This window comes from Carcharodon carcharias, chromosome X (assembly GCF_017639515.1).
Source record: "Carcharodon carcharias isolate sCarCar2 chromosome X, sCarCar2.pri, whole genome shotgun sequence".
In the NCBI taxonomy this organism is placed as follows: domain Eukaryota; kingdom Metazoa; phylum Chordata; class Chondrichthyes; order Lamniformes; family Lamnidae; genus Carcharodon; species Carcharodon carcharias.
In genome coordinates this window covers 15441742-15467924 of record NC_054507.1, presented here as the reverse complement: position 1 = coordinate 15467924, position 26183 = coordinate 15441742, and the positions used below count along the sequence as shown (strand labels likewise).

The window sequence follows — 26183 nt, the reverse complement described above, 5'->3', positions numbered from 1 at the left end:
TCTCTCGCCAATGTGGATGTTGTTCATGTGTAAACACATTCAGTGAGTGCTGACAGGCTCATGCACCATAAAGAAACATTACCGCTGAACTCACCCAATTACAAGAGTCACTGGATATCAGAGGTGGTTCTCAGGTTAGGCAAGTGGGACACTACCTCACCTAAACCTCCAGTTCCTCAGGGTAGTGTCCTCTGCCCAACCATCTTCAGCTGCTTCATCAGTGACTTTCCTTCCATCATAAGGTCAGAAGTGGGGATGTTTGCTGATGATTGCACAATGTTCAGCACCATTCGTGACTCCTCAGATACTGAAGCAGTCCATGTCCAAATGCAGCAAGACCTGGACAATATCTAGACTTGGGCTGATAAGTGGCAGTTAACATTTGTGCCAAACAAGTGTCAGACAATAACCATCTCCAACAAGGGAGAATCTAACCATTGCCCCATGATGTTCAATGGCATTACCATCGTTGAATCCCCCACTATAAACATCCTGAGGGTTACCAATCACCAGAAACTGAACTGGACTAGCCATATTAATACTGTGGCTGCAAGAGCAGGTCAGAGATTGCCCATTCTGCTGTAACTTGTATCCCGAATCCCCAAGGCACAAATCAGGAGTCTCTTCACTTGCTTAATCTTGAAAATTCCTATCCAACCACCTTAGGCAATCAAAACTATTCCAGGTGAGCACATTGACCACAATTGATGTTATTTATTGTTCCACCCACCTTTTATATCCAGTTATCTCCACCCCAGCCAGGCACAAGCACAGCTACATTTTGAGGCATGCAATATAAACCAGCATCAATGAAACAAGATGGCAGCTTGCTCCCTCAATCCACTGTCCTCTGGGAAAAGAAGAATCTGCTGACATCTGACCCAGTTTTACCTTTACACAAATGCTTGATCCCTGCTCCTTCCTGACCCATTTAATTAGACAAATCGATCCATAAGAACAGATTCTAGCCCCTTCGTCATTTAAAAAATCTCTATCGGGTCCCCCTGCCCCAGAGTCAATACTTTTCTAGATAAATAGACCCGTGTTTTTAAGCTTATCTGGGTAGTTATGATATCATTCTTTTGACCGTCCCCTAATCCAATGCCGTTTTTTGCTTGCTGCGATTGAGAAATAGTGCAAACACAAAATTTGTTTTGCTGAGGTGAACTGCCCAGTAAAGTGCTGAGTTCAACATCCTGAGGGTTACCATTGACCAGAAAGTGAACTGGACTAGCCATATAAATACTGAGGCAACAAGAGCAGGTTAAAGGCTGGGAATCCTGCTGAGAGTAACTCACCTCCTGACTCCCCAAAGTCTGTCCACCATCTACGTAGCACAAGTCAAGAGTGTGATGGAATACATCCCACTTGCCTGGGTGAGTGCAGCTCCAACAATACTCAAGAAGCTTGACACCATCCAGGACAAAGCAGCCCGCTTGATTGGCACCACATCCACAAACATTCACTCCCTCCACCAGTGACGCACAGTAGCAGCAGTGTGTACCATCTATAAGATGCACTGCAGGAACTCACCAAGGCTCCTTCAACAGCACCTTCCAAACCCATGACAACTACCATTTAGAAGGACAAGGACAGCAGGTAGATGGGAACACCACCACCTGGAAGTTCCCCTCTAAGCCACACACCATCCTGACTTGGAAATATTTCACTGTTCTTTCACTGTCGCTGGGTCAAAATCCTGGAACTCCCTCCCTAACAGCACTATGGGTGTACCTACACCACACGGACTGCAGTGGTTCAAGAAGGCAGCTCACCACCACCTTCTCAAGGGTAATTAGGGATGGGCAATAAATACTGGCCTAGTCAGCGATGCCAACATCCAGTGAATGAATAAAAAAAAGTTGAGTTGAACCAGTCATTCCCAAGATTTAACCCCTGGTCTATGATGAGTTAGCTAATCCTTGGTTGGGAAAAGTGGAGGGGTGGGGAGTGGATGAGTGGTGGGGGAAGCGGGGTGCTATACAGGGCATTGAAGCTGCTGGATTAGGGAGGTGAAATTTAGTCAAGGTTCCTGTCCCTGGTCACTAGCTAGTGATCCCTGCTGGAGAGCCTACATGTGTGGAGCTCAGCGAAGCCCAAGATTGAGGCAGATGTAAAGCTTCTCACGGTCCAAATACCCCGCTAACTGACACACATGAAGAATGTTTACTTTAGTCGGTTATAGGAGGACAACTGACACCCCATCCCTCAGCCCTTTCAGGACAGGAGATGAGGGGAGAGAAAAAAAAGAACAAAAATGTCCATTAAAAAAAAAGCAGCTCAGAATAAATAATAAAGTCGAGAAACAGGGACATGCCAATAAATCACAAGGTATTAATGAATGGGTAGCCAGTAGTAAGGACCAATTGAATGCTGCTAAATTAATGGGGTTAATGGCATTAGCAGGTTGGGTGACACTGGAGCCTTAAGGCTGGGTTTGTATGAGATAGTAAATGGACACCAACAGACATGGGGTGAACATTGTTTTTATACAGTGGGGCTTAAGGTGTGTTCAAGGCACAGGAAGGTATGCAGGTCAGATTGAGGCCCAGTCTCGTAAAGCAGCAAGCATCGCTGTTTAACGACACCTTAATCATGTCTAAGAAACAACTTGAACCTCTTTACAGACAGAGAATTACTTGGAAGTACAATGTTTGCTGGCAAACAAGGCAACCATTTTGTACACAAGCCACGTCAAACAGCATTTCAGCTGTTCTTGGTTGTGTGTGCTCAGGGCGGGAATATTGGCCAGGAGAACACATGTCTCTCCTTGGAATAGTCACTTTTGAGTCGTATTATCTACTTGAACCAGCAAAAGTCGGCCAGCACCTGCAGAACCATATACCTCCGGACACCGTGTAAGTGGCCACTTTAAGTCCTTTATGCCATTTCTCTGCGGATGTTGCCGAGCTGAAGGTGGGAGATTGGGGAACCCTTGGGGATTTTCCAGGAAAACAACTCTAGGATCAAGAAAAAAGTAAATTGAGCACTAACTCTGGTGTCTGTCTTTGGCTCAGCAGTGGGTAGTCTTGTCACCCCTGACTGAGAGGGTTGTGTGTTCAAGTTCCCACTCCAGAGGCTTGAGTATAAAAACCAGGCTGACATTGCAGTGCAGTAGTGAGGGAGTGCTGCTTTGTCATAGATGCTGATTTTCAGGTGAGAAGTTAAAGTGAGGCCCTGTCAGCATTCTCTGATGGACATAAATTATCCCATGGCACAACTGGAAGAAGAGGAGGGCAGCTTTCCCTGGTGTAGAGGCTGATATTTATCCCTCAACCAATATTAGTAAAACAAATTATCTGATCATCTTCTCATTGATGCTCTGTGCATATTGGCTGCCCTGTTTCCTACATTGACTATACTTCATTTGATGTAAAGTGCTTTGGACCACACTTTAGGAAGGATGTGAAGGCTTTAGAGACAATACAGAAAAGATTTACAAGACTGGTTCCAAGGATGAGGGACTTCAGTAACATAGATAGATTGGAGAAGTTGGAAAAAAGCAAAATACTGCAGATGCTGGAAATCTGAAACAAAAACAGAAAATGCTGGAAAAACTCAGCAGGTCTAGCAGGATCTGTGGAGAGAGAAATAGAGTTAATGTTTCGAGTCTGTATGACCCTGAAGAAGGGTCTGAAGAAGAGTCATAGGGACTCAAAACGTTAACTCTATTTCTCTCTCCACAAATCCTGCTAGACCTGCTGAATTTTTCCAGCATTTTCTGTTTTGGTTTGTTGGAGAAGTTGGTACTGGTATCTTTGGAGAAAAGAAGGTTGAGAGGTGATTTGATAGATCATTCCAAATCATGAGGGGTCTGGACAGAGTAGATAGGGAGAAACTGTTGCCCTTGGTGTAAGGGTTGAGAACCACAGGACACTGATTTAAAGTGATTGGTGAAAGAACCAAGGGCAACATGAGGATAAACTTTTTAATGAAGCAAGTGGTTAGGATCTGGAATGCAGAGAGTGTAGTGGAAGCTCAACTGTGGCTTTCAAAAGGGATAAAAACAAAAAACTGCGGATGCTGGAAATCCAAAACAAAAACAGAATTACCTGGAAAAACTCAGCAGGTCTGGCAGCATCGGCGGAGAAGAAAAGAGTTGACGTTTCGAGTCCTCATGACCCTTCGACAGAACTGAAGTTCTGTCGAAGGGTCATGAGGACTCAAGAAACGTCAACTCTTTTCTTCTCCGCCGATGCTGCCAGACCTGCTTTCAAAAGGGAATTGGATAAGCACCTAAAGAGAACAAAGTGTGTCGCTACTGGTAAAGGGCAGGGGATGGGACTAGCTGAGCTGTCCTTGCAAAGGACCAGCACAGATATTATGGGCTGAATGGCCTCCTTCGGTGTTGTAAATTCTATGGTTCTATGATTCTTTGCCACGAAAGGCACAAGAGAAATGCAAGTGCTTCTTTTTCTATTAAACTGAAACTCATCTAAAGTGATCCAATCATAAGGATTTTGTATTTGCCTGAAATTTCCTTGAAATAAAATCATTCCTATGGATAAAGAGGCCTGGGATCAGATCCCAACACTGACTTTTGTGTGAGGATTCTCTAGCACACAGAGTTGCTATTTTCATCCAGGCCAGAAGGTGGAGTGCATGTTGAGCTGGGAGGGATATTAGTGTGAAGCTGAGCTTCAGGTCATTTTTCAGCAAGTTGCTACCCTGAGAAAGTAATTGGCCCTTTTGGGTAGTTTCGTTACAATTAAATCCTATAACGTAGTCCACCTATGTCCAATTGTCTCCTCCTGAAGTCATTGTCCATGCCTTTATCGCCACCAGATTCAACTTTTCCAATTCTCTCCAAACTGGTATCCTGTATTTCACCCACTGTAAACTTCAGCTCATTCTAAACTGTTGCCTAAATTTTGCCTATTAGCCCTGTCCCCGCTGACCTACACTGGCTTCTGGCCTGGCAATGACTCCTATTTAATATTCTCACCCTTGTGTTCAAATCTCTCCGTGTCCTTGTCATCCCGAACTCTGTAACCTCCTGCGGGCCTACAATCTTCCCTTCCCAAAGAATTTTGCGTACCTCCAATTCTGGTCTCTTGTGAATCTCTCACACTGCCACTGGTGGCTGTGCCTTCAGCCAACTAGACTGTATGCTGTAGAATTCTCTCCCTAAAGCTCTCTGTTTCTTCACCACTCTTACCTCCCTTAAGACTCTCTGTGAAAGCCATGTTTTTCACCATGGTTTTGGTCAACCCTCCAAATAGCTCTATTTTTGTCTATTTATATTTAAGCCTCTATGAAGTGCCTTTGGATGTTTTACTATGTTGAAGGTGCTATGTAATTGCAAATTGTTGTTGTTGCTCATACAGCCCAAGAACTATTTGCAACCTGCTTCCATTTCAGCTTAGCCTTTGGCAGACTCACAGCTTCATATCTTGGAACCACATTTTCGTCTAGGTGCAGAGGTGTGATTTGGTGCGTGAATGGTCACGCTTTGAATGCTTTTGGGAGGAAATCCAATTTTCCTCTGCATTCTCAGCCCTGCACCATTTTCCCCTGGCCTTTTGATGGTTGGGAATGCCCAGTACACAAAAGCACATCTTCCTCCGCTAAGGTTAGGTTCCCCATTTTAAATGGGGGATGGAAATCAGATTTCCTCCAGCACACAATCCTTGTTTAGTGGTGTGGCATTTTGGAAGCTCATTAAAAACATGCCAGGTTTGAGAGTTCATGAAGAAAATGGATAGCCTGCTGATGAGTCAGGAACATTCTGAATGGTAAATTCAACTGTCACTATTAGGTGTTGTATTGAAATATAGACGTGTTTTACTGCAGTGATTCATCATAGGGATTGATCCTTTAAAGGTAAGTTTACCCTTACATTGACCAGCATTGTGTAATTGTTCACATGCATTACAGCACTTTTCCAATGGAGAAAGTACCATAATGTAAAAATATAAAATAAAAAGTCCTCCTCTGCTGCCATGTTATTGCACTCTGCTTTCATTGGGCTGGTAGCTTCTGAAGGTAGGAAAAATGGTCTGCATCTGCCTCCCCTCCATTGATTGACAGACATTCTGATTTGAAATGAAAATGGATACCTGTTCTGTCAGTGGATCTGGAAGCTTTTGTTATGACAGCTGCTCCATAATGAATGCTTGGCTGGGTTTCAAAAGCTTCAGCTCAGCAGGTGGTTTTATTGATTCAAGAACCATTGAAACTGTTAGCAGCTACAATAACAGGTTATGTCTTTGATGCAGTTTCTTGTTTGTTTACAAACCTAAGAGGCACTTAAAGGACTAAAACCTTCTTTTTCTCTTGGGCTTTTTTTTTGTCCAGAATCAATGATAGTAAGTTTGAATTTCGGGTTTTCTTATATTGTTAGAGGTTTAATGGTTTTCCAATAACTTTAAAATAATTCTTGTGGCTATTGCATAGCTCCTGAGGACTGTACATGGTGAATACTGGATGAGTGGCTAAGAAGGATACATGGGGGGAAAGAGGCATGAGGTGGCATGGGGCATGTGAAGTGGTATGGGGTGACATGGGGGGGGGGGGTAGGTGGGGAAGATGAGTGGTGTGAGGGATGAGGTTTAGGGGACCTTTAAATGATGACGGGAGCTGAGCTGCTGTGTTGATGAACCGAGGCAGGCCTTCTAACTTGCACACCCTCGTGCACTGCAAACCTGACCTGTGTGCAAAGATGAAAATTTCTCCTAAATTCACATATGGGTCAGTTGTGCATTTTGCGAGCCGCAGAAGTACATGAGTCGGGTTTTCCTGAGCCCAGGCAAAAATTCAGGCCCTGCTGTTAGCTGACCTGGGATTTAGTGTTTCTGAGTGTCAGCCATGGCTCAGTTGGTCGAACAAAATATGAGTTGATGCTCCCAGTGTAGCACTGAGTGGAAGCTGCAATGTCATCTTTCAGATAAGTCGTCAAACTGAGACCCCATCTGCTCTCTCAGGTGGGTGTAAAAGATCCCATTGCACTAGTTTGAAGAAAAGCAGGTGGGTTAATCCTAGTGTTCTGGGGCCTGATATTTATACCTCAAGTAACAATACTAAAAACTTGATTATCCAGTCATTCATCTCATTGCTGTGTGTGGGAGCTTGCTGTGCACAAATTGGCATTTCCCCACATTCCAACAGTAACGACACTTGAAAAGCATCTCATTGGCTGCTGATCTCTTTGGGATGTCCCGAGGCTATAAATGGTGCTACAGAAATGCAAGTCTGTTCCTCTCCGCGTGAGAGGGCCCTTCCAAACAATTGAACTCTTCAATCAAGCTGTTCCTTTTTTCCCCATGGTTCCAATTTTCTGCCCCATGTGGGGATAGTTCAAGACCTCCACTTGTCCACAGTGATCTGTAGGACCTTGTTCTGTGGGAACGAGAAGTTTTCTTCTCGAACAGAAGTTGATGAGTAACACTGTATCAGAGGATATAAAGAGCAGAATATGAAAAGAGCATCTTTCATGACTCTCCAATCACTAGAACTAAATTTCCTTTCAAAGTGATTGCTAGAGAATCATCAAAGTGCGGGTTTGGCAACTCATGTTATCACACAATACCATTGACTATAGCCACTGTAGAAATTGGATTACTTATCTTCTCCTTCCAAAATACAATGAGCCCTCATGCAACAGATTGGATCTCTGAAATAACATGTGTTCTTTATTGTTCCACAAACGACCTCTGTTAGAACAGTGACTGTACTTCAAAGCCAATTATTGTATGGAAAATGAGTTATCTTGAGAGATGTGATAAGGGTACATAAACATGCATTTTTTTTCTCTTTCCTTTCTATAACAAAGTCCTCTCTGTTGGTGCTTTTACTGGACTAGATATTAGCACTGATCCTCCCTCTATTAGCTCTGCAACGTCAAGGAGCTGAGAATCTCAGTCAGGCTTGAAAGAAAGGGCCTCTGAATGTTAGGTCATATTGAGGGGGACCAGGGCCTACGAAGTAAATGCAGAAAGCCACTCCATGCACCAATTGCACTCTGAGTGTCCACATGATACAACAGACACCAATGGCATAAGGCAGAACAGTGATGGTTCCATTGCCAGCTGTGGCTCAGTGGCTGTGTTTGAAGGTTATGGATTCAGGGCTCCATTTTTAGGAGTTAAGCACATAATCCAGGCCGACACATCCAGTATTAAGGGAGTGTTGCATTGTTGTAGGCTTTGGATGAGATGTTAAAGCAAGGCCTGTCTGCTATCGGGTGGATGTAAAAGATCCCACCGCCACAATTTGAAGAAGAGCAGGGGAGCTCTTCCTGGTGTCCTGGCCAATATTAATCCCTCAATTGGCATCGCTTAAAAAAAACAGATTATCTGGGGTCATCATCATATTGTTGTTTGTGGGAGCTTGCTGTGCACATATTGTCTGCTGTGTTTCCTTCATCACAACAGTGACTATACATTAAAAAGTACCTCATTGGCTGTAAGGCGTTCTGGAATGTTCCATGATCATCAAAGGTGGTACATAAATACAAGTTCTTTTTTCTTCTTTCTTGACAGAGTGGGAGAGAAGTGAAGAGCTAGCATATGTGAAGCCTTTCAGTGGGCCCAATCTCCCCCAGTAACTGAGCAGGCCTAAAAAAACAGAAAGAGCTTACATTTTATAAAATACTTTTCACATCTTCAGGAGTGCTTTCTGGTCTTACTTTTGAAGTGCACTCACTCTTGTCATCTAGGCAAAGGCTGACCTGAAAGACGGCGCTTCCAACACTTCTGTGCTCCCTCAGGACTGCACTGAGGTGACATCCTAGATCACATGCTTAAACCCACAATCTCTGTGGGCCAGTATGGAATTGAGCTGTGATTTACCAGGAAGCTCACAGGCTCATTCCTGGCCTGTGTTTAAACCAGCTGACCACAACTGATCTCAGTACCCTGCATCCCCTTCCCACCCACCCGTGTTCTGCTCCTGATTATGGAAACAGGATTTGGCCACTTAGCCCCTCAAGCTTGAGATCGTGGCTGATCTGTGACCTAACTCCATAACAGCAAGTAATAACCATTGCTGGAAAGTGGGCCTGAAAGAAAGAAAGATTTATATTTCTGTAATGTGTTTCACAACCTCAGGATGTTCCAAAGTGCTTTGCAGCCAATGAAGTACTTTTTGAAGTATGGTCACTGTTGTGATGTGGGAAACACGGCAGCCAATTTGCGCACAGCAAGCTCCCATAAGCAGCAATATGATAATGACCAGATCATCTGTTTTTGTGATGTTGATTGAGGGATAAATATTGGCCAGGACACTGGGGAGAACTCCCCTGCTCTTCTTCAAAATAGTGCCATGGGATCTTTGACATCCACCCGAGCAGGCAGTTGGGGCTTCAGTTTAGCGTCTCATTTGAAAGATCTCCGACAGTGCAGCACTCCCTCAGTATTGCACTGGAATGTCAGCCTTGATTTTTGTGCTCAATAAGTCCTGGAGTGGGACTTGAACCTGGAAATGTATGACTCAGAGGCATGTGGGAGGATGAGATTAGATTCAGCCATGAGTGATTCCCTCATGGTGCAATAGCCTGCTGCAATCACTGTCTACACAAGCCTGGGTCAGTGCCCTCAGTAGAAAAGGAGTGGAGAAACATGGAGGAGGGGGAGAAAAGACTTAACTAAAAGAATGGCAAGCTTGGGTGCAGTGGCTCAGTTCATAGCACTCTTAACTCTGAGTCAAAATGCTATGGGTCCAAGTCCCACTCCAGGACTTGAGCCTAAAGATGTAGGCTGATACTTCAATGCAGTGATTGGGAGTGAGTTGCCTTTCAGATGAGTGGTCAAACCAAGGTCCTGTGTGTGCCCTGAGGAGGATGTAAAAGATCCCATGGCACTATTTGGAAGAAGAACAGGGGAGTTCTCACTGGTGTTTTGGCCAATATTTATCCCTCAACCAACACACAGTTCTGATGGAAGGTCATAACCTGAAGCGTTAACTCTGTCCCTCTCTCCACAGGAGCTGCCTGATCTGCTGACTATTTCCAGCATTTTCTGTTTCTATTTCACACAACAGATTGCTGCTTATGGGAGCTTGCTGTGTGCAAATCGCCACGTTTTTGACAGTACAACAGTGACAACACTTCAAAAAGTACTTCATTGGCTGTAAGGCGATTTGGGATGTTGTAAAAAATGCTAAATAAATGCAAGTTTTTTTTCTTTTAACTTACTGTGCATGGGTTGCATAGTTTCAGCAATATCCGCTTCCAGTTAAGTCAACATTTTACGGTATTTGCATATATTTACAGTATTTATACAGAGAACAGACTGACATCTGCTTTCAGAATCTATTGATATAGGAGGCTGGTCTGCTTGTTAATGAACAGTTAACAACTACCTCAACAGGAATCTAGCCTAAATACACCCATGGGCTACAATCCGTGGGTGTGTTCTTGCTTTATGCAGCTGAGTATATAATGGAGGCTATTTTCTGATGGGCAAAGCTCAGGTCTGAATGGTCAGCACACTAACCCTGTGGTAAGGTTGCAGAAATTGGTTTTGGGCCAGTTTTCTGGCACGGAATGGGCAACTGAGAACAATGCCCATGCTGGAAGATGGAGGCCCAAGGATCATGAGAAGTTGGTCCTCGGGCCTCATTATAACAGGCATGGCAAGCTGCCAGTGCCTGCTGATGACTGTCAGTCCCTTTCAGTGTCTGGCAATACCTATTGATATCTGCCAATGCCTATCAGTCTGTTGGCACCTGCCAAGGTCTGCTGGTGTCTGTCATCAACCATTGGTGTCTGCCATGACTTCACAGGCAGCTTGGCTCAGCTGGCAAAGGGAATTTGGGGCCTTCTGCATGTTGGAAGGATTTTAGAATGATAGCCTAGAGTGTTACCAAAGGCAATCGTGTGATTAATATAGAAACATAGGAAGTTTATGGCAGTGAAGGAGGCCATTCAGCCCATTGTGTCTGTTTTGGTTGGCCAACTTAAAACTTGGGAAAAGGGGAGGCTGAGTAATCAAAGAGGTTGAACAGTAACAGACATATTTTGGGCAAGAAAATGGCATCGGTGAATAAGAAACCATGAGGAGGAAGAAAGAGTGGGGTTGAATATGAGAACACTAAAGTAGGATTTAATAAGCAGTGTCGTACAGGGAAGTGTGCAGGGTCTCACAAATGAAGCCAGAAATGTTCATGAAACCCTCAAGGAGACAACGTTGAACGGAAGAAAAAATACCCGGGAACCAGTGTGAATGGATATGACTCTGCAGTTTCAGAAAGTCCCTGCACAAATCTCGCCACCACTGGGGCTTTTGCTCGCCTCATGTCTGGCTCTGTTGCAGACGAATCGATAGAGGGGGATTGCTCTGATTCATTAACAACTCCATTCTCATTGTATCATGTGATGGCCTGGATGGTAGACGGTTATCTGGATGGACCTTGGTATTTTGTAATCTAGCGATTCCTGTTTCTCGTACCCCCTCAAAGTCCGCAAATAAAGCTGCAGGTGCCGATCTTTACTGAGTTGGGATTTCCCAGTGAGGAGGTGTTCTGGTTGGGAAACCTGGATTTCCCCAAACACCATGGAGTTTTAACTTCACAGAGTTTGTGTTTTCTGTTTCTGACACCTCCCTCCAGCTGGGAAATGAAACAGGAGAGGTCACAGCTCAGGAGCAAGTTACTATAATGCTGCTCGGGGTAGATTGTGAGGTTGGAGTTGGGACTGGGTACAGCGTGGTTTGGAGGATCAGTGGATGGGGGGTGGGGTGGGGTGGTGGAGTTGCTGATTTGCAGAGCTGTTAGAGAGTGATCAGGGCAGTTACGGGCTGAATGGTCTCCTGGTGTTCCTCCAGGACTCTATGAGATGGGAAGGGAAAGCGCAGTTTCTGAGAGTCGGTGAGCACAGGGAGGGAGTCAGTGATCATGGGGTGGGGGATGATTAGGGTAGGGTACAATCAGGGCAGGGCATCCGATCATCGCATCACAGGGTGAGGGGAGTCTGATTGTGGAGTGGGGGATTTGATGTTGGGTGTGGGCGCAGGGAGTCCACTCATGTGGAGTGGAAAACAAGTCTGTTTGGGAAGCCAGGGGAAGCACACATGCTTCTCTTGGCCCACAAGCAGTGCTGTAAACCCACTTACATGAAGCAGGCCCAGGGAGGTTGGCCAGCTAGGGTTAAAGCTGCAACATAGATCTGAGGCATGCAGTCTCATTAAGACATTTACATGAGCAGCTCAGTCCCCGCGAGTGGGTTGGTTGCCCACCCTTTATCCCTTTCACTCCTGAAAACCAGAAGTAGGAGGGTTCAAGGTGGATTGCAATCGGGTTTGAGATTTTTCCCATTTTAACATCTCATCCAACCCAAACCCACCTCTTTTTGGGGGTTAAAATTACCCCCGCAGAGCCTTCTATGTCCACATGAGAGGATTCAACATCTCACCCAAAAGACAGTGCAGTCTTCCCTCAGTACTACACTAAAGTGGCAGGCTGATTATGTGCTGGAGCAACATGTTTCAGGGGTCAACCTAGTTAGGGATGTCTGGTAGGCTATTTGACACCGAACTCCATACACCCACTTCTTCCCCATATCCTGAATACCTTAGGCTAACAACAATCTATCAATCTCAGATTTAAAATTAACAGTTGACTTAGCATCAATTGCCCATTGTAGAAGAGTTCCAACCATTGTGTGCAGAAGTGTTTCCTCATTTCACTCCTGAAAAATCTGGCCCTAATTTTTAGACATGCACCCTAGTCAAAGACTCTCCATCTAGCAGAAATAGTTTCTCTCTATCTACCCTATCTGTTCCCCTTAATAGCTTGATAACTCTGATCAAAACACTCCTTAACCTTCTAAAGTCCAGGGAATACAATCCTAGTTTGTGTAATTGCTCCTCATAATTTAACCCTTTGAGTCCAGGTACCATTCTGGTAAATCTAAATTGGACTGCCTTCTGGGTCACTATCTTCTTCCGAAGGGGTGGTGCCCAGAACTGTCCACAGCGACTCCATGTGAGGTCTAGCCAGGGTTTTGTGTAGCTGAAGCTCGACTTCTAACCCCCTTGTATTCTAGTCCTCCGCGTATAAAGGCCAACAATCCATTAACCTTTTTGATTATTTTCTGTGCACATATCTGTGGAATTTTAATGATCTACATTCATGGACCCCAAAGTCTCTTTAGTGCTCTTTAACTGGAAGTGAATGTCATATCTGCTGTGGTTCCAGTGCCTGCTTTGCATTGGGTGTCCTAGATTGCTCCTGAGGCGAGTAAAACAACTGTTTTTGGTGACAACAGTGAGATGCTGGCTGTGACATTGTGACTTAATGTAATGGCATCATTCTGGTAATTCCCTGTACTGGTGTCATTATGTCAGTCCACTGGTTGGGCGTGCTCATTCTCTGATTGGTGGGATGTGATAAGTGGTATTCTCCAGGGATTTGTGCTGGGGCCTCAGCTTTTCACCTTGGACAGAATTTTATATCAGTGGGATTTTACATTCCAAAGCCAAAGCCAATGGAGTTTAGAATAGCTCACCACATTTTACGGCTCCGTCCCTGCCCCAATGGGACCGTAAAATTCCGGCTGTGTTTGTCAATAACTTGGATGAGGAGTAGATTTGTATACCTGTGCTTCCAGATGACACAAAGCTAGGTAGCACATTCTGTAGTGTAGATGGGTGCGGAGAGTTACAAAGGGACATGGACAGATGAAGAGAGTGGATGCAGCTATGGTGGCAGATGGAAGTTCTTGGGGACTTGTTGGCCCACGGTTCAGGGAAGAGGAAGAACAACTTGTGCTTATATAGCATCTTTAACAAAAGGTCCCGAGGTGCTACACCGGAGCATTATAAAGCAAAATTTGACACAAGCTGCATAAGATGATAGGTGGTCAAAAGCTTGGTGAAAGAGGTAGGCTTTAAGGAGCGGGGATATGGAAAAAAAATGGAAATTCTAGGCCTTTGAGAAGTGAACAACCCAATTAAAAACTGCGAAAGCAAATGGAATTTCTTTGGTGAGTAAAGGCCTTTCATTCACACCGTGTTGCATGAATGTCAAGGTTTTTCTCATCCAGCCAGGTTAGTGCTTGATAGTCAGAGATCATGATCAATACCTCATTCATAGGGCAAAATACCTTGAAGCAGTTAAGTATCGGCAGTACTGAAGCTAAGTGGGGAAAATTGCCACAATCATCCCAATTTGACTTTCTGACTTTAATAAGGTCTTGGATACAGTGACCCAGATGCATCATTAAAGCATGAGATAGATCTGATCTAAATGCAGAATGTTTTTCTGCTCACTGCTCATGTGAGGTAAATGTGGATAATAGCTTCCGTGGTAAACAGCCTGACATATGGTTATCTTAAATTGCTTTATTCAGGTTGCCAACTATCCAGGGTTCCTCAATGGTCTCTATGGATTAAAGATTAATCTCCTGTGAGCAACCCAGGGAGAAAAATGCTAGGGGCATTGAAAAAGGGTATGTTTTGTCTGCATAACACTTCTTCTAACTAGTTACATAAATGCTCAAGATGGGAAAAGAAGGCTGTTTGACCACATGGGCGATTGGAGGTCATGTAATGAAATTTCAAGAAATCCATGTAGGAAAGTGTCTCACTTAATCCTGGCAGCAAATTTATAGACCCATGAAAACCTATACCTATGGGGTAAGGGGAGATCTAACAATGGCAAAATGAAGAGGGATCTGGAGAAGATAAATTGGAAGAAGCTATTTCTTCTGATTGGAGAGTCAGTCACTTGAGGGCATCCATTAATTTAAGATCATGACTAAAAGTAGAAAAGGAGAGTTATGTGAATCTTTCAGTTTTCAAGAGTATTGTTAGGACATGGAATGCATGACCAGAAACAGTGGGGGAAGTTGATGTTTTTAGAAGGGAACTGGATCTGAAAAAGAAAATTTAAAGAGCATGAGAAATGGAATGGAACTAATTGGATTGCATAGGATATACGGCACAGAAACAGGCCATTCAGCCCAACCAGTCCATACTGTTCTTTATGTTCCATCCAAGTCTCCTCCCATCTTCATCTAAATCTACCATTGTAATCCTCTATTCCCTTCGCCCTCACATACTTGTCTAGTTTTCCCCTTAAATACATCTATACTATTCAATTCAACCACTCCCTGTGGTAACGAGTTCCACATTCTCACCACTTGGGTAAAGAATGTTCTTCTGAATTCCCTATTGGATTTCTTGGTGACTATCTTATATTGATGGCCTCTAGTTCTGCTCTTCCCCATAAGAGGAAACATTCTCTCTCTATCCACTCCATCAAAACCTATCAGAATTATAAAGACCCCTATTAGGTTACCCCTCAGTCTTCTTTTTCCAAGAGAAAAGAGACCCAGCCTGTCAATCCTTTCCCAATATGTATACCCACACATTTCTGGTCTCATCCTTGTAAATCTTCTCTGCACCCTCTCCATTGTCTCTATATCCTTTTTATAATATGGTGACTAGAACTGCATGCAGTACTCTAAGTGTGGTCTAACCCAGGTTTGATACAGGTTTAGCATAACATCCCCGCATTTTAATTCTATCCACCTAGAAATAAAACCTAGTGTTTGGTTTGATTCTTTTACTCCTTGTTAACCTGTGGCGCAACTTTTAGTGATCTGTGTATTTGTACTCTAAGGTCACTTTGTTCCTCTACCGCACCTAGACTCACACCTTCCAAGTAATAAGTGACCTCTCTATTCTTAGAATCATAGAATGGTTACAACACAGGAGGCCATTCAGCCCTTCATGTCTGTGCTGGCTCTCTGCAACAGCAATTCATCTGGTGCCACTACCCAGTCTTTTCCCTGCAGCTGTGCAAATATTTCCTCTTCAGATAATGATCCAATTCCCTTTTGAAAGCCATGATTGAATCTGCTTCCACCACACTCAGGCAGTGCATTCCAGATCCTAACCACTTCCTGTAGCATAAAGCTTTTCATGTCTCCATTGCTTCATTTGTCAATTAGCTCAAATCTGTGCCCTCAGGTTCTCGATCCTCCCACCAATCCGAATAGTTTCTCCCTATCTACTCTATTCTGATCCCTCATGATTTTGAACAGTTCTTTCAAATCTCCTCTGAACCTTCTCTTCTCCAAGGAAAACTCCAACTTCTCCTATCTATCCACAGAACTGGAGTTCCTCATCCCTGGAACCATTCTCGTGAATCTTTTCTGCACCCTCCCTAAAGCCTTCACATCCTTCCTAGAGTGTGGTCTCCAGAATTGGACACAATACTTCCATTGATTCAACCAAAATGTATTACCTCCCATTTATCTGTGTTAAACTTAATTTGCTAATTATTTGCCTATTCTGCAAGAGGGCATTTAAGAGTCAACCACATTGCTGTGGGTCTGGAGTCACATGTAGGCCAGACCAAGTAAGGACAGCAGATTTAAAAACAAAAAACTGCGGATGCTGGAAATCCAAAACAAGGACAGCAGATTTCCTTCCCTAAAGGACATTAGTGACTAGATGGGTCTTTACAACAATCAACAATGGTTTCATGGTCATCATTAGACTTTTTCAATTCCAGATTTTTATTGAATTGAAATTCTACCATCTGCTGGTGGGATTCAAACCCTGGTCCCCAGAGCATTACCCTGGGTCTCTAGATTACTAATCCAGGGACAATACCACTATGCCATTGCCTCTTGAGGCCCCGCTGCCTCTTGCTGCTCAGGCCCTTGCTCCTCCTGGCCCTGTGCCAACCTGCGATGGGCCCTCCTTCTCCTCATCTGGATGAGAGCCATTCCCAAGGCAGAGTTACCTGCTGCCCACATCATCGACACCTCAGTGGATGTGTGAACGAATTGAAGTGATACGTTTAGTGAGTATGTCCTTTACAGGTTTCCCTCCATCTCAAAGCCAGCAGGCAAGTGCTCAGCCCTTCACCTGGCCTCTGTCTAGACATGGCCTCCCCACTCCACCTCTTCCAGGTAAAGGACATCCTGGAAGACCAGAGTTGGGTGTTCCTCCCGTTCATTCATGAACGCGTATGGAGACATTGCTCTTTGACCAGGGTGATGAGAGCCGTGTGCAAGAAGCCTCACCTGGACAATTTTCTGCTTGTCTCCATCACCCTCGAGACTCTATAGAGAGCCCATTGCCTTAGCAGCATAGAAAGACTAAGAGCATGACCCCTTGTCAACCAAGACCATTCACCCAGGAGGATGGAGGTTTGGAGTCACGAGTTGACTGCCCTCCACCAGCCGTGCTCCCTGGAGGCATTCACCTCCCTCCCTCCCTTCATCCCTGCTTCTGACTGCAGCCGATGGCAAATGGCACAGAATGAATGGCAGCTCAACACCTTGTTGGGATCTCGAGGTTGTGAGACCCATGAGTTGGGGACAAACCTGCTGCAATGTGGGCTTCACCAGAGAGAGGAGAACACACCTGAACATGGTTCTCATCCCGTTTCCTCATGATTATTAGTGTGTCCCTTTAGTCGGCCACATGTGCTGACCTTGAGCTCCACCCACCCAAAAAGACCCTCCTCCCACTTCAAGATATTGCAGTCTTATGTCGAATGCTTTGCATTGCTGTAACTGGAAAGAAGTGCACATCACCTTTCAGGCTCTCTCCACCACCTTCTACCCTCCCCCGTCACCCACCAACCTCCCCCATCACCATAGACCCACCCAATAGCACCATCCCTCTCCTCACTGTCACCCTCCATCACCTTCTACCCTCCCCCCATCACCATAGACCCACCTAATATCACCATCCCTCTCCCCACTGTCACCCTCCACCACCTTCTACCCTCCCCCTGTCAACCACCAACCTCCCCCCATCACCATAGACCCATCCAATATCGCCATCCCCCTCCCCACTGTCACCCTCCACCACCTTCTACCCTCCCCCCGTCACCCACCAACCTCCCCCTATCACCATCGACCCATCCAATATCACCATCCCTCTCCCCACTGTCACCCTCCACCACCTTCTACCCTCCCCCCGTCACCCACCAACCTCCCCCATCACCATAGACCCACCCAACAGCACCATCCCTCTCCTCACTGTCACCCTCCACCACCTTCTACCCTCCCCCCATCACCATAGACCCACCTAATATCACCATCCCTCTCCCCACTGTCACCCTCCACCACCTTCTACCCTCCCCCTGTCAACCACCAACCTCCCTCCATCATCATCGACCCATCCAATATCACCATTCCTCTCCCCACTGTCACCCTCCACCACCTTCTACCCTCCCCCCCGTCACCCACCAACCTCCCCCCCATCACCATCGACCCACACAATACCACCATTCCTCTCCCCACTGTCACCCTTGAACCTCCCATTACCCTAGACGCTATGACAATCCACCTCCACATGCCTTCCCTCCCCTCAGAGCCGACACCTGTTACCATCCCCGTGCCCACCCTGACCCTGCCCCTGCCCCCTCCTGTTATCTGAGTTACTTGTAAAGTCCCCCTCCATGCCCCACCCGATGAGACCTTCACCTACCAGACTCTCACCTTGGACCTGCCACCCTACCACATCCCACTCCCCCTCTGACTGTGACTGTTCCCTCCTAACACCAGTACCCTGAGTTTATCCCCTCAGGACCCCAACGTCGACACTACCGACGCCGCCCTCTAACACCGTCTCAACCTTTCCTGCACACACCCCACCACACCCCACCACCCCCCCACCGCCCCCCACTGCCCAATTTCCCTGGACACAACCCCCCAACTTTCCCTGGACACAATCCCCCACCTTCCCCTCACAGTCCCCCAACCTTTTAAGTGTAACAGACTCCAAACTGCTTTAACAAAAACAGAATTACCTGGAAAAACTCAGCAGGTCTGGCAGCATCGGCGGAGAAGAAAAGAGTTGACGTTTCGAGTCCTCATGACCCTTCGACAGAACTTGAGTTCGAGTCCAAGAAAGAGTTGAAATATAAGCTGGTTTAAGGTGTGTTGGGGGGGAGGGGGGAGAGAGAGAGAGAGAGAAGTGGAGGGGGTTGGTGTGGTTGTAGGGACAAACAAGCAGTGATAGAAGCAGATCATCAAAAGATGTCACAAACAACAGAACAATAGAACACATAGGTGTTAAAGTTGGTGATAGTATCTAAACGAATGTGCTAATTAAGAATGGATGGTAGGGCACTCAAGGTGTAGCTCTAGTGGGGGTGGGGGGAGCATAAAAGATTTTAAAATAATGGAAATAGGTGGGAAAAGAAAAATCTATATAATATATTGGAAAAAAACAAAAGGAAGGGGGAAACAGAAAGGGGGTGGGGATGGAGGGGGGAGCTCAAGACCTAAAGTTGTTGAATTCAATATTCAGTCCGGAAGGTTGTAAAGTGCCTAGTCGGAAGATGAGGTGTTGTTCCTCCAGGTTGCGTTGGGCTTCACTGGAACAATGCAGCAAGCCAAGGACAGACATGTGGGCAAGAGAGCAGGGTGGAGTGTTAAAATGGCAAGCGACAGGGAGGTTTGGGTCATTCTTGCGGACAGACCGCAGGTGTTCTGCAAAGCGGTCACCCAGTTTATGTTTGGTCTCTCCAATGTAGAGGAGACCACATTGGGAGCAACGAATGCAGTAGACTAAGTTGGGGGAAATGCAAGTGAAATGCTGCTTCACTTGAAAGGAGTGTTTGGGCCCTTGGACGATGAGGAGAGAGGAAGTGAAGGGGCAGGTGTAGCATCTTTTGCGTGGGCATGGGGTGGTGCCATAGGAGGGGGTTGAGGAGTAGGGGGTGATGGAGGAGTGGACCAGGGTGTCCCAGAGGGAGCGATCCCTACGGAATGCCGATAGGGGGGGTGAAGGGAAGATGTGTTTGGTGGTGGCATCATTCTGGAGTTGGTGGAAATGGCGGACGATGATCCTTTGAATGCGGAGGCTGGTGGGGTGATAAGTGAGGACAAGGGGGACCCTATCATGTTTCTGGGAGGGAGGAGAAGGCGTGAGGGCAGATGCGTGGGAGATGGGCCGGACACGGTTGAGGGCCCTGTCAACGACCGTGGGTGGAAAACCTCGGTTAAGGAAGAAGGAGGACATGTCAGAGGAACTGTTTTTGAAGGTAGCATCATCGGAACAGATGCGAAGGAGGCGAAGGAACTGAGAGAATGGGATGGAGTCCTTACAGGAAGCGGGGTGTGAGGAGCTGTAGTCGAGGTAGCTGTGGGAGTCGGTGGTTTTGTAATGGATATTGGTGGACAGTCTATCACCAGAGATTGAGACAGAGAGGTCAAGAAAGGGAAGGGAAGTGTCAGAGATGGACCACGTGAAAATGATGGAGGGGTGGAGATTGGAAGCAAAATTAATAAATTTTTCCAAGTCCCGACGAGAGCATGAAGCAGCACCGAAGTAATCATCGATGTACCGGAGAAAGAGTTGTGGAAGGGGGCTGGAGTAGGACTGGAACAAGGAATGTTCCACATACCCCATAAAGAGACAGGCATAGCTGGGCATCCAGTGTCATTACCACCATGCCACCATCTTCCCCATTAATTGCTCCATTCCCATTATAGCTTTCCTTTTTTGACTGATATGCCTGCAAATACTTGACTATTTTGCTTTCTGTTCCATGATAATTTATTAGGCCAGAATATTGCGCTCGTTGGGTGGGAGTCACCCACCGATGATTAACAGGCCTGTTAAGGCCATTAAAGATCTAATTGAATTAAATTTCTCTGCCTATCCAACCTTATGGTTGGCGGGCAGGCAAAAAGGCCAAGCGACCTTTGGATTTTTTGCGAAACCTCAGCCGTCATTAAAAAAACTTTCAAACTAATTTCTAACATGTCCCTACATGAGGGGACATGTTGTTAACATTTTTAAATTCTTTCTTTTTCAATGTTAAGAACCTTCATCTCCCTGAGGCAGTTCTGTGCCTAAGGGAGCTTTTCCTGTGCGCATCTGCATGCATGTGTGAACTTGTGCGCTTGCCCTCCTTCCCTCCCCTCCCACATAAGGCAGCGCTGAACACTGCAGCGCGCGTTTCACGCTGGATGCGTCTTAATTGGCCAGCCAGTGTAAAATCGCGGACCGGCCCCATCGTGGGCAGTGGTTGGCTTCCCGACCGCTTCTGCCCGTCCCCGCCGAGCCTGCCTGATGAGGGCAACATTCTGGCCATAGTTTCTCTTTGCCTCCCTAATTGTTTTGTTTTGTTACTTCCCTCCTAATCTCTTCATATGCTCTCTTATCATGGGCTCCTCTGCTGTCTGTGTATTAATGGACCACAATAGCTGGAGCACGGGCTTTGGCTGAATGGCTTCTTTCTGTGCTGTCAAATTATATGATTTATTTCTTCCTCCCCATCCCCCACAAATTTTCTCCTTTCCTTGCTTACATAAAAAGAAAGACTTGAATTTATATATCGCTTTTCACAATGGCCCTTACAGCCAGTGAGGCACTTTTGAAGTACAGTCACAGTTGTAGTGGAGCGAACATGACAGCTAACTTGTTCAAAGCGAGTGCCCACAAACAGCAGCGAGATAAATGAACAGACAGTCTGTTTATTTTTGATCATGGTTGAGAGACAAATATTAGCCAGGACACTGGGGAGAACTACCCACTTTGTTTCTTTGAAGTGGTGCCCTTGGGATCTTTTACACCCATTAGAGAGGACAGAGGTGGTGGGGTGGCTTTCATGCCAACCCTGCAGAAGGATCTCCATGTAGTAATTGTTCTGCCCTTTTACTCAATCCAGAAACATTGGTCAGAATTTTGACCTTGGCGGGTGGGCGGCAGCAGCAGTCGACAGCCGCTCACGATCGAGGCCAGATGGGCCGTTTCAGGCTGGCAAGCCAATTAAGGCCCGCCCAGCGTGAAATGTGAGCAGCAGCGCTCATCACTGCCTGTGGGGGATGAGGGAGGAGGGAGAGCGCAATCTTTGCGCATGCGTGCGCACTTGAGAATCTCCCTGAGGCACAGAGTTGCCTTAGAGAGATGAAGCGTTTTCAAAAAAAAATAAAGATTTGAAAAATGTTATAAAACACGGGACAAGTGGGGACCACTCATGTCACTGTGTCACATGAGTAGGGACATGTTAAGTGAAATGTTTTTTTTAAATGTTTTATTTTTATTTGATGTTGGAAACCTCATCCTGCCTATGGATGAGGTTTCCAAAAAAAATGCAAAGGCCACTTGACCTTTGCGCCTGCCCGCCAACCGTTAGGTTGGATGGGCATCAAAAAATGTAACTTAATTGATTTGTCAGCGGACACACCGCTGACTCCAGTGCGTGCCTGCCGACCAAAATATTGCGCGCTCACGTGTTGACGTTGGGACACTCGCCCGACGTCAATGCACATCATTTCACGCTCGAGTGTGTCGGGCGGGCATGCACCCGCTGCGGTGAAAATTCTGCCCATTGTTCCTTTGGTGAGAATATCCATAGCGCTGAAGCCAAATCACACCACCTTCACAGTGTGTTTACTGATTTACTGTCAAAGTCCCAGCTTTGCTCAATTTTAAAAAATAATTCCTGATCTGAAATGGACCTTATTTTTTTGTTAGGAGGCGTGATTTATTTAAAATACAGGAAATTAAAACAGCAAAACTATTCTCACTCATCAAAAAACAGATGCCCCAATGGAGCACTCTGTAAAACATTAGTGAGATGAGCATTTTTATTTTTCCTCGCACCAGCACCAGATGGTCTTGTCTGATGCAACAATCTGGCAATCAAAATTAAAGGATTTACTCGTAAAGGAGAACATCACATTAATTTGATGTCATTTGGCAAGCATATCACAGGCTGATTAACATGTTGCGAAAACGGGAGTGTTACACACCCACACCAATATTTCATTGGGCGTGATGATGTCTGGTCGCATTCCCGACATTCCCGACGCCTGATCCAGATAATATGGCAGGTGGGGTTAGATATCAGGAGCCCGCCCGCATTATTCAAATTTAATCAAATAGGATATTTATGCTGGTTAATATCCCAATAATAAATAGAGCGAGCAAGAAAATGCTCACAGAGTGTGTTTCATGCCAGATGGGCTTCTCATCTTTTTTAACGGTTAGTTGTTAGGGTGGGTTTAAAGTCTCCAGCTGTGTCCTGAGTTTGAACTCAGCAGTTTAGGGTGCTCTGACTTGATACATAAAGCAGAGTTTCCATTTCATACTTGAAGGTCTTATTCCTCCTGCTGAGAGGTCAATTCTGACCCTCACCTTGGCCTTCTTACTAGGGAAAACATGGGAACAGTTGTCTCTGTGGGAGAGACTGAGCTACTTTCAGATGACCCAGGCACAATGCCAGAGGAGGCTCAGGCTCTCCAGAGCCACAATGACCTCCCTTTGTGACATGTTAGCAGGGGAGATCTCTTCCAAATGCGTTAGCGGTCACCAATGCCTGTAGCTGTAAAGATAACTGTTGTGCTGAATTTCTTTGCAACAGGATCCTTTCAGGCTGCATGTGGAGACCTCACTGGCATTACGCAGCCTGCTGCACACCACTATATCAAGGTCTTCACAGATGCAATGTTCAGAAAGGGCAGGTAATTACATTTCATTCTCAATGGACTGCCAGAGTCAACATGAAAGAACCAGCAGGTTTGCGGCAATTGCAGATTTCCCCCAGGGGCCAGGGAGCGATTGACTGTATGCAAATCACCATAAAGGCTCGAGCTGGCCAGCCTTGTACATTTCTTGACACAAAGGGCTTTCACTCATTGAACGTCCATCTGGTCTGTGACCACAATCGATGGATTAAGTAGGTATGTGCGAGGTACCTGGGCAGCAGCCACAACTTGTACATTCTGCGTAACTCCCAGGTTCCAGACACGTTCAGGGGACCTGATGCTCTGAATGGTTGGCTGCTAGGTGACAAGGGTTACCCGTTGAAGAGGTGACTCATGACTCCAGTGAGGGCCCTAAGAACAGACATGGAGAGGAGCTACAACGACAACGATGGAAACACCAGGGACCATCGTAGAGCAGATAATTGGTCTACTGAAGGTGAGGTTCAGATGCCTTGACTGATCAGGAGGGGCAATGCAGTATACTCCATCACGTGTGTCACCCATGGTTGCAGTGTGCTGCCCCCTCCACATTCCTGCTGTTTAGAGAGGGGGTATCCTCAAGCAAGAGGGGGTGCAAGATAGCAGCCATTCATCTGATGATGAATGTGAAGACGAGGTGAGGGAACACCCCGATGTAGGGGTGCAAGGCCCTGGACGTGATCGCATGGATGGCTGTGACACAATAGATGCCTTGATAAGATAAAGGTTCCAATAGGACAGGAATTCTTGGCCGCAGAGATGTGTGCACTGCATGTGTCTCAACGCCATTCCATGTGGAATGTGAGATTCATGACAACGTCCTGTCAGCACACTCACCATTTAGATTTCTTGCCATTCGAGACATTCTGCCCTGCCTCCAGTTATTAAAACTCATGGGCAGAATATTACGCTCGGCGAGCAAGCGCGCGCCAAACACGCCCAAGTGTAAAATGATGTGTGATGACGTGTGTCCCAACATCATCACGCAGTCTTGCGATATTTCATTCAGCGGGCACCTGCCAGAGTCGGCTGTGTGCCCACCGATAATTAAAAGGCCTGTTAAGGCCATTAACAATCTAGTTAAATTCAAATTTACGCTGCCCATCCAACCTTAGGGTTGGCAGGCAGGCGAAAAGGCCAAGCAGCCTTTACATTTTTTGGGAAACCTCATCCATAAGCGGGATGAGGTTTCCTAAAGCAAATAAACATTAAATAAGAGCTTTATTTTTGAATTAAAAACATGTCCCAGCTCACGTGACAGAGTCGCACGAGGGGACATTTAAAAAAAATTTTTATTGTCTTTTTTTCTCTGTGCCTCAGGGAGATTGAAGCACTCTTTCTCATGCATGCGTGAACTGCACACAAGGCCCAGCTCTCATTCTCCCCCCGCCCGCGCAGGCAGCGCTGAGCGCTGCCGCTCACGATCCACACAGAGCGGGCCTTAATTGGCCTGTCCGGGTGAAATTACGGTACGGAGCCGATCGCGGGCGATGGTCGGCTTCCCGACCGACCCCGCCAAGGGCAAAATCCCGCCCCGTGTATATCTCCCAAGAGAGGTTCAACAACAATGGACCTATTGAAATAACCTTTGTATGAGAGATAGTAAACTTAAGGTTTATTCACATAATCACTATGAGACACACCATGAACAACCAAAATAAACGCACTCATGCGGCCCGCTTGGTGACTAGTGTGGAGTTTTCCTAAAGCGTTTCCTAGTGCTCAGGTGCAGTGTTGCTTCCTTGCTTGCTGCTGCTCTGGAGAGAGGCTGCTGATCTGCTACCCACCTTGTTCTGGAAGAATTTGTTGAGCTGGGGGGGGGGCATCCTCTGTGCAGCTGAGGCCTTTGTAGCACAAGGGTCTGGCACATACAGCGTTGATGTGGGACTGAGTACAGTACCACCCACACAGTGATGTAAGAAGGCACATGACCCAGAGCCAGTGCTCAGTGTGGTGTTGAGCAGACATGGGGATAGCTCCTAGTCTGTACCCTTCACTGTACATGTGTAAATAGTTCTAGTAGTTAATAAAGACTTATACAGTTATCCTACAGTAGACTATGGAGACCTCTTTAAGAGATACTGCTCTGTAGCCAACACCTTCCCAACAGTCTTGAGGGCCCCGTCACATTAGAAGACTCCTGCAGAGTGGCAGGAAGTTTCTGTCACCATGGCATTAGATGAGGAAAGTGTCAATGGCAGATGGACAGAGGAGAGGCTGCCCCTATCAGAAGTGCCCTGAGAGGTGCTCCTAGATGGTGGCAGCAGCTGCTCATCCTCCACCACGAAGAGTGGTTAGTCCTCCCCACCTTCCCGTGAGATACCAGGAGCTGGCTTAGGGTCCTGGCACCCAGTCCCCCTGTCACCCAGGCTCTGGGCCTCTGAATTCAGAGCCAGGGTAGTGGTGTGCAGGTCAGAGTACACACCCACAATTGCAGCCACAACACTTTCGGTTTTCCCCTCCAAGACAGTCGCCAGTCTGTTCATGGCTGAGGCTTGGCACCCTGGAGAGTGGGTTATCGCAGTGCATATGAACTGGATGGACACCTCCACAGTCCAGGCCAGAGCACACAATCCCTCTGGTATATCCGCCAAGTCTCCATGCAGCTCACGCTCGATGCCCAGTATCTGCCTCCTTACGGACAACTCCAGAGGCTCATCAACCAACTCGGAATCAATCTCCGGATCACCTCGGACACTCCACCGACTGCCCGAGCCCTGCTGCACCACGCTCTCTGGCAGCTACATGTGGAACTGTGAAGTGCCCTCACCAGATTGTCCCTGCCAAGGTGCCAGTA

General features: G+C 46.3%; 1 long non-coding RNA gene across 1 annotated transcript; it reads right to left on the bottom strand.

The window, feature by feature from the left end:
- Nucleotides 1-5766: 5766 nt before the first annotated feature.
- LOC121273330 lies at nt 5767-25272 on the bottom strand. Its single transcript, XR_005941978.1, has 3 exons — nt 25174-25272; nt 8394-8555; nt 5767-7386 (listed from the first exon to the last, which is right to left on the bottom strand). It is a non-coding gene; the product is annotated as an uncharacterized LOC121273330 (long non-coding RNA).
- Between the last annotated feature and the right edge of the window lie 911 nt (nt 25273-26183).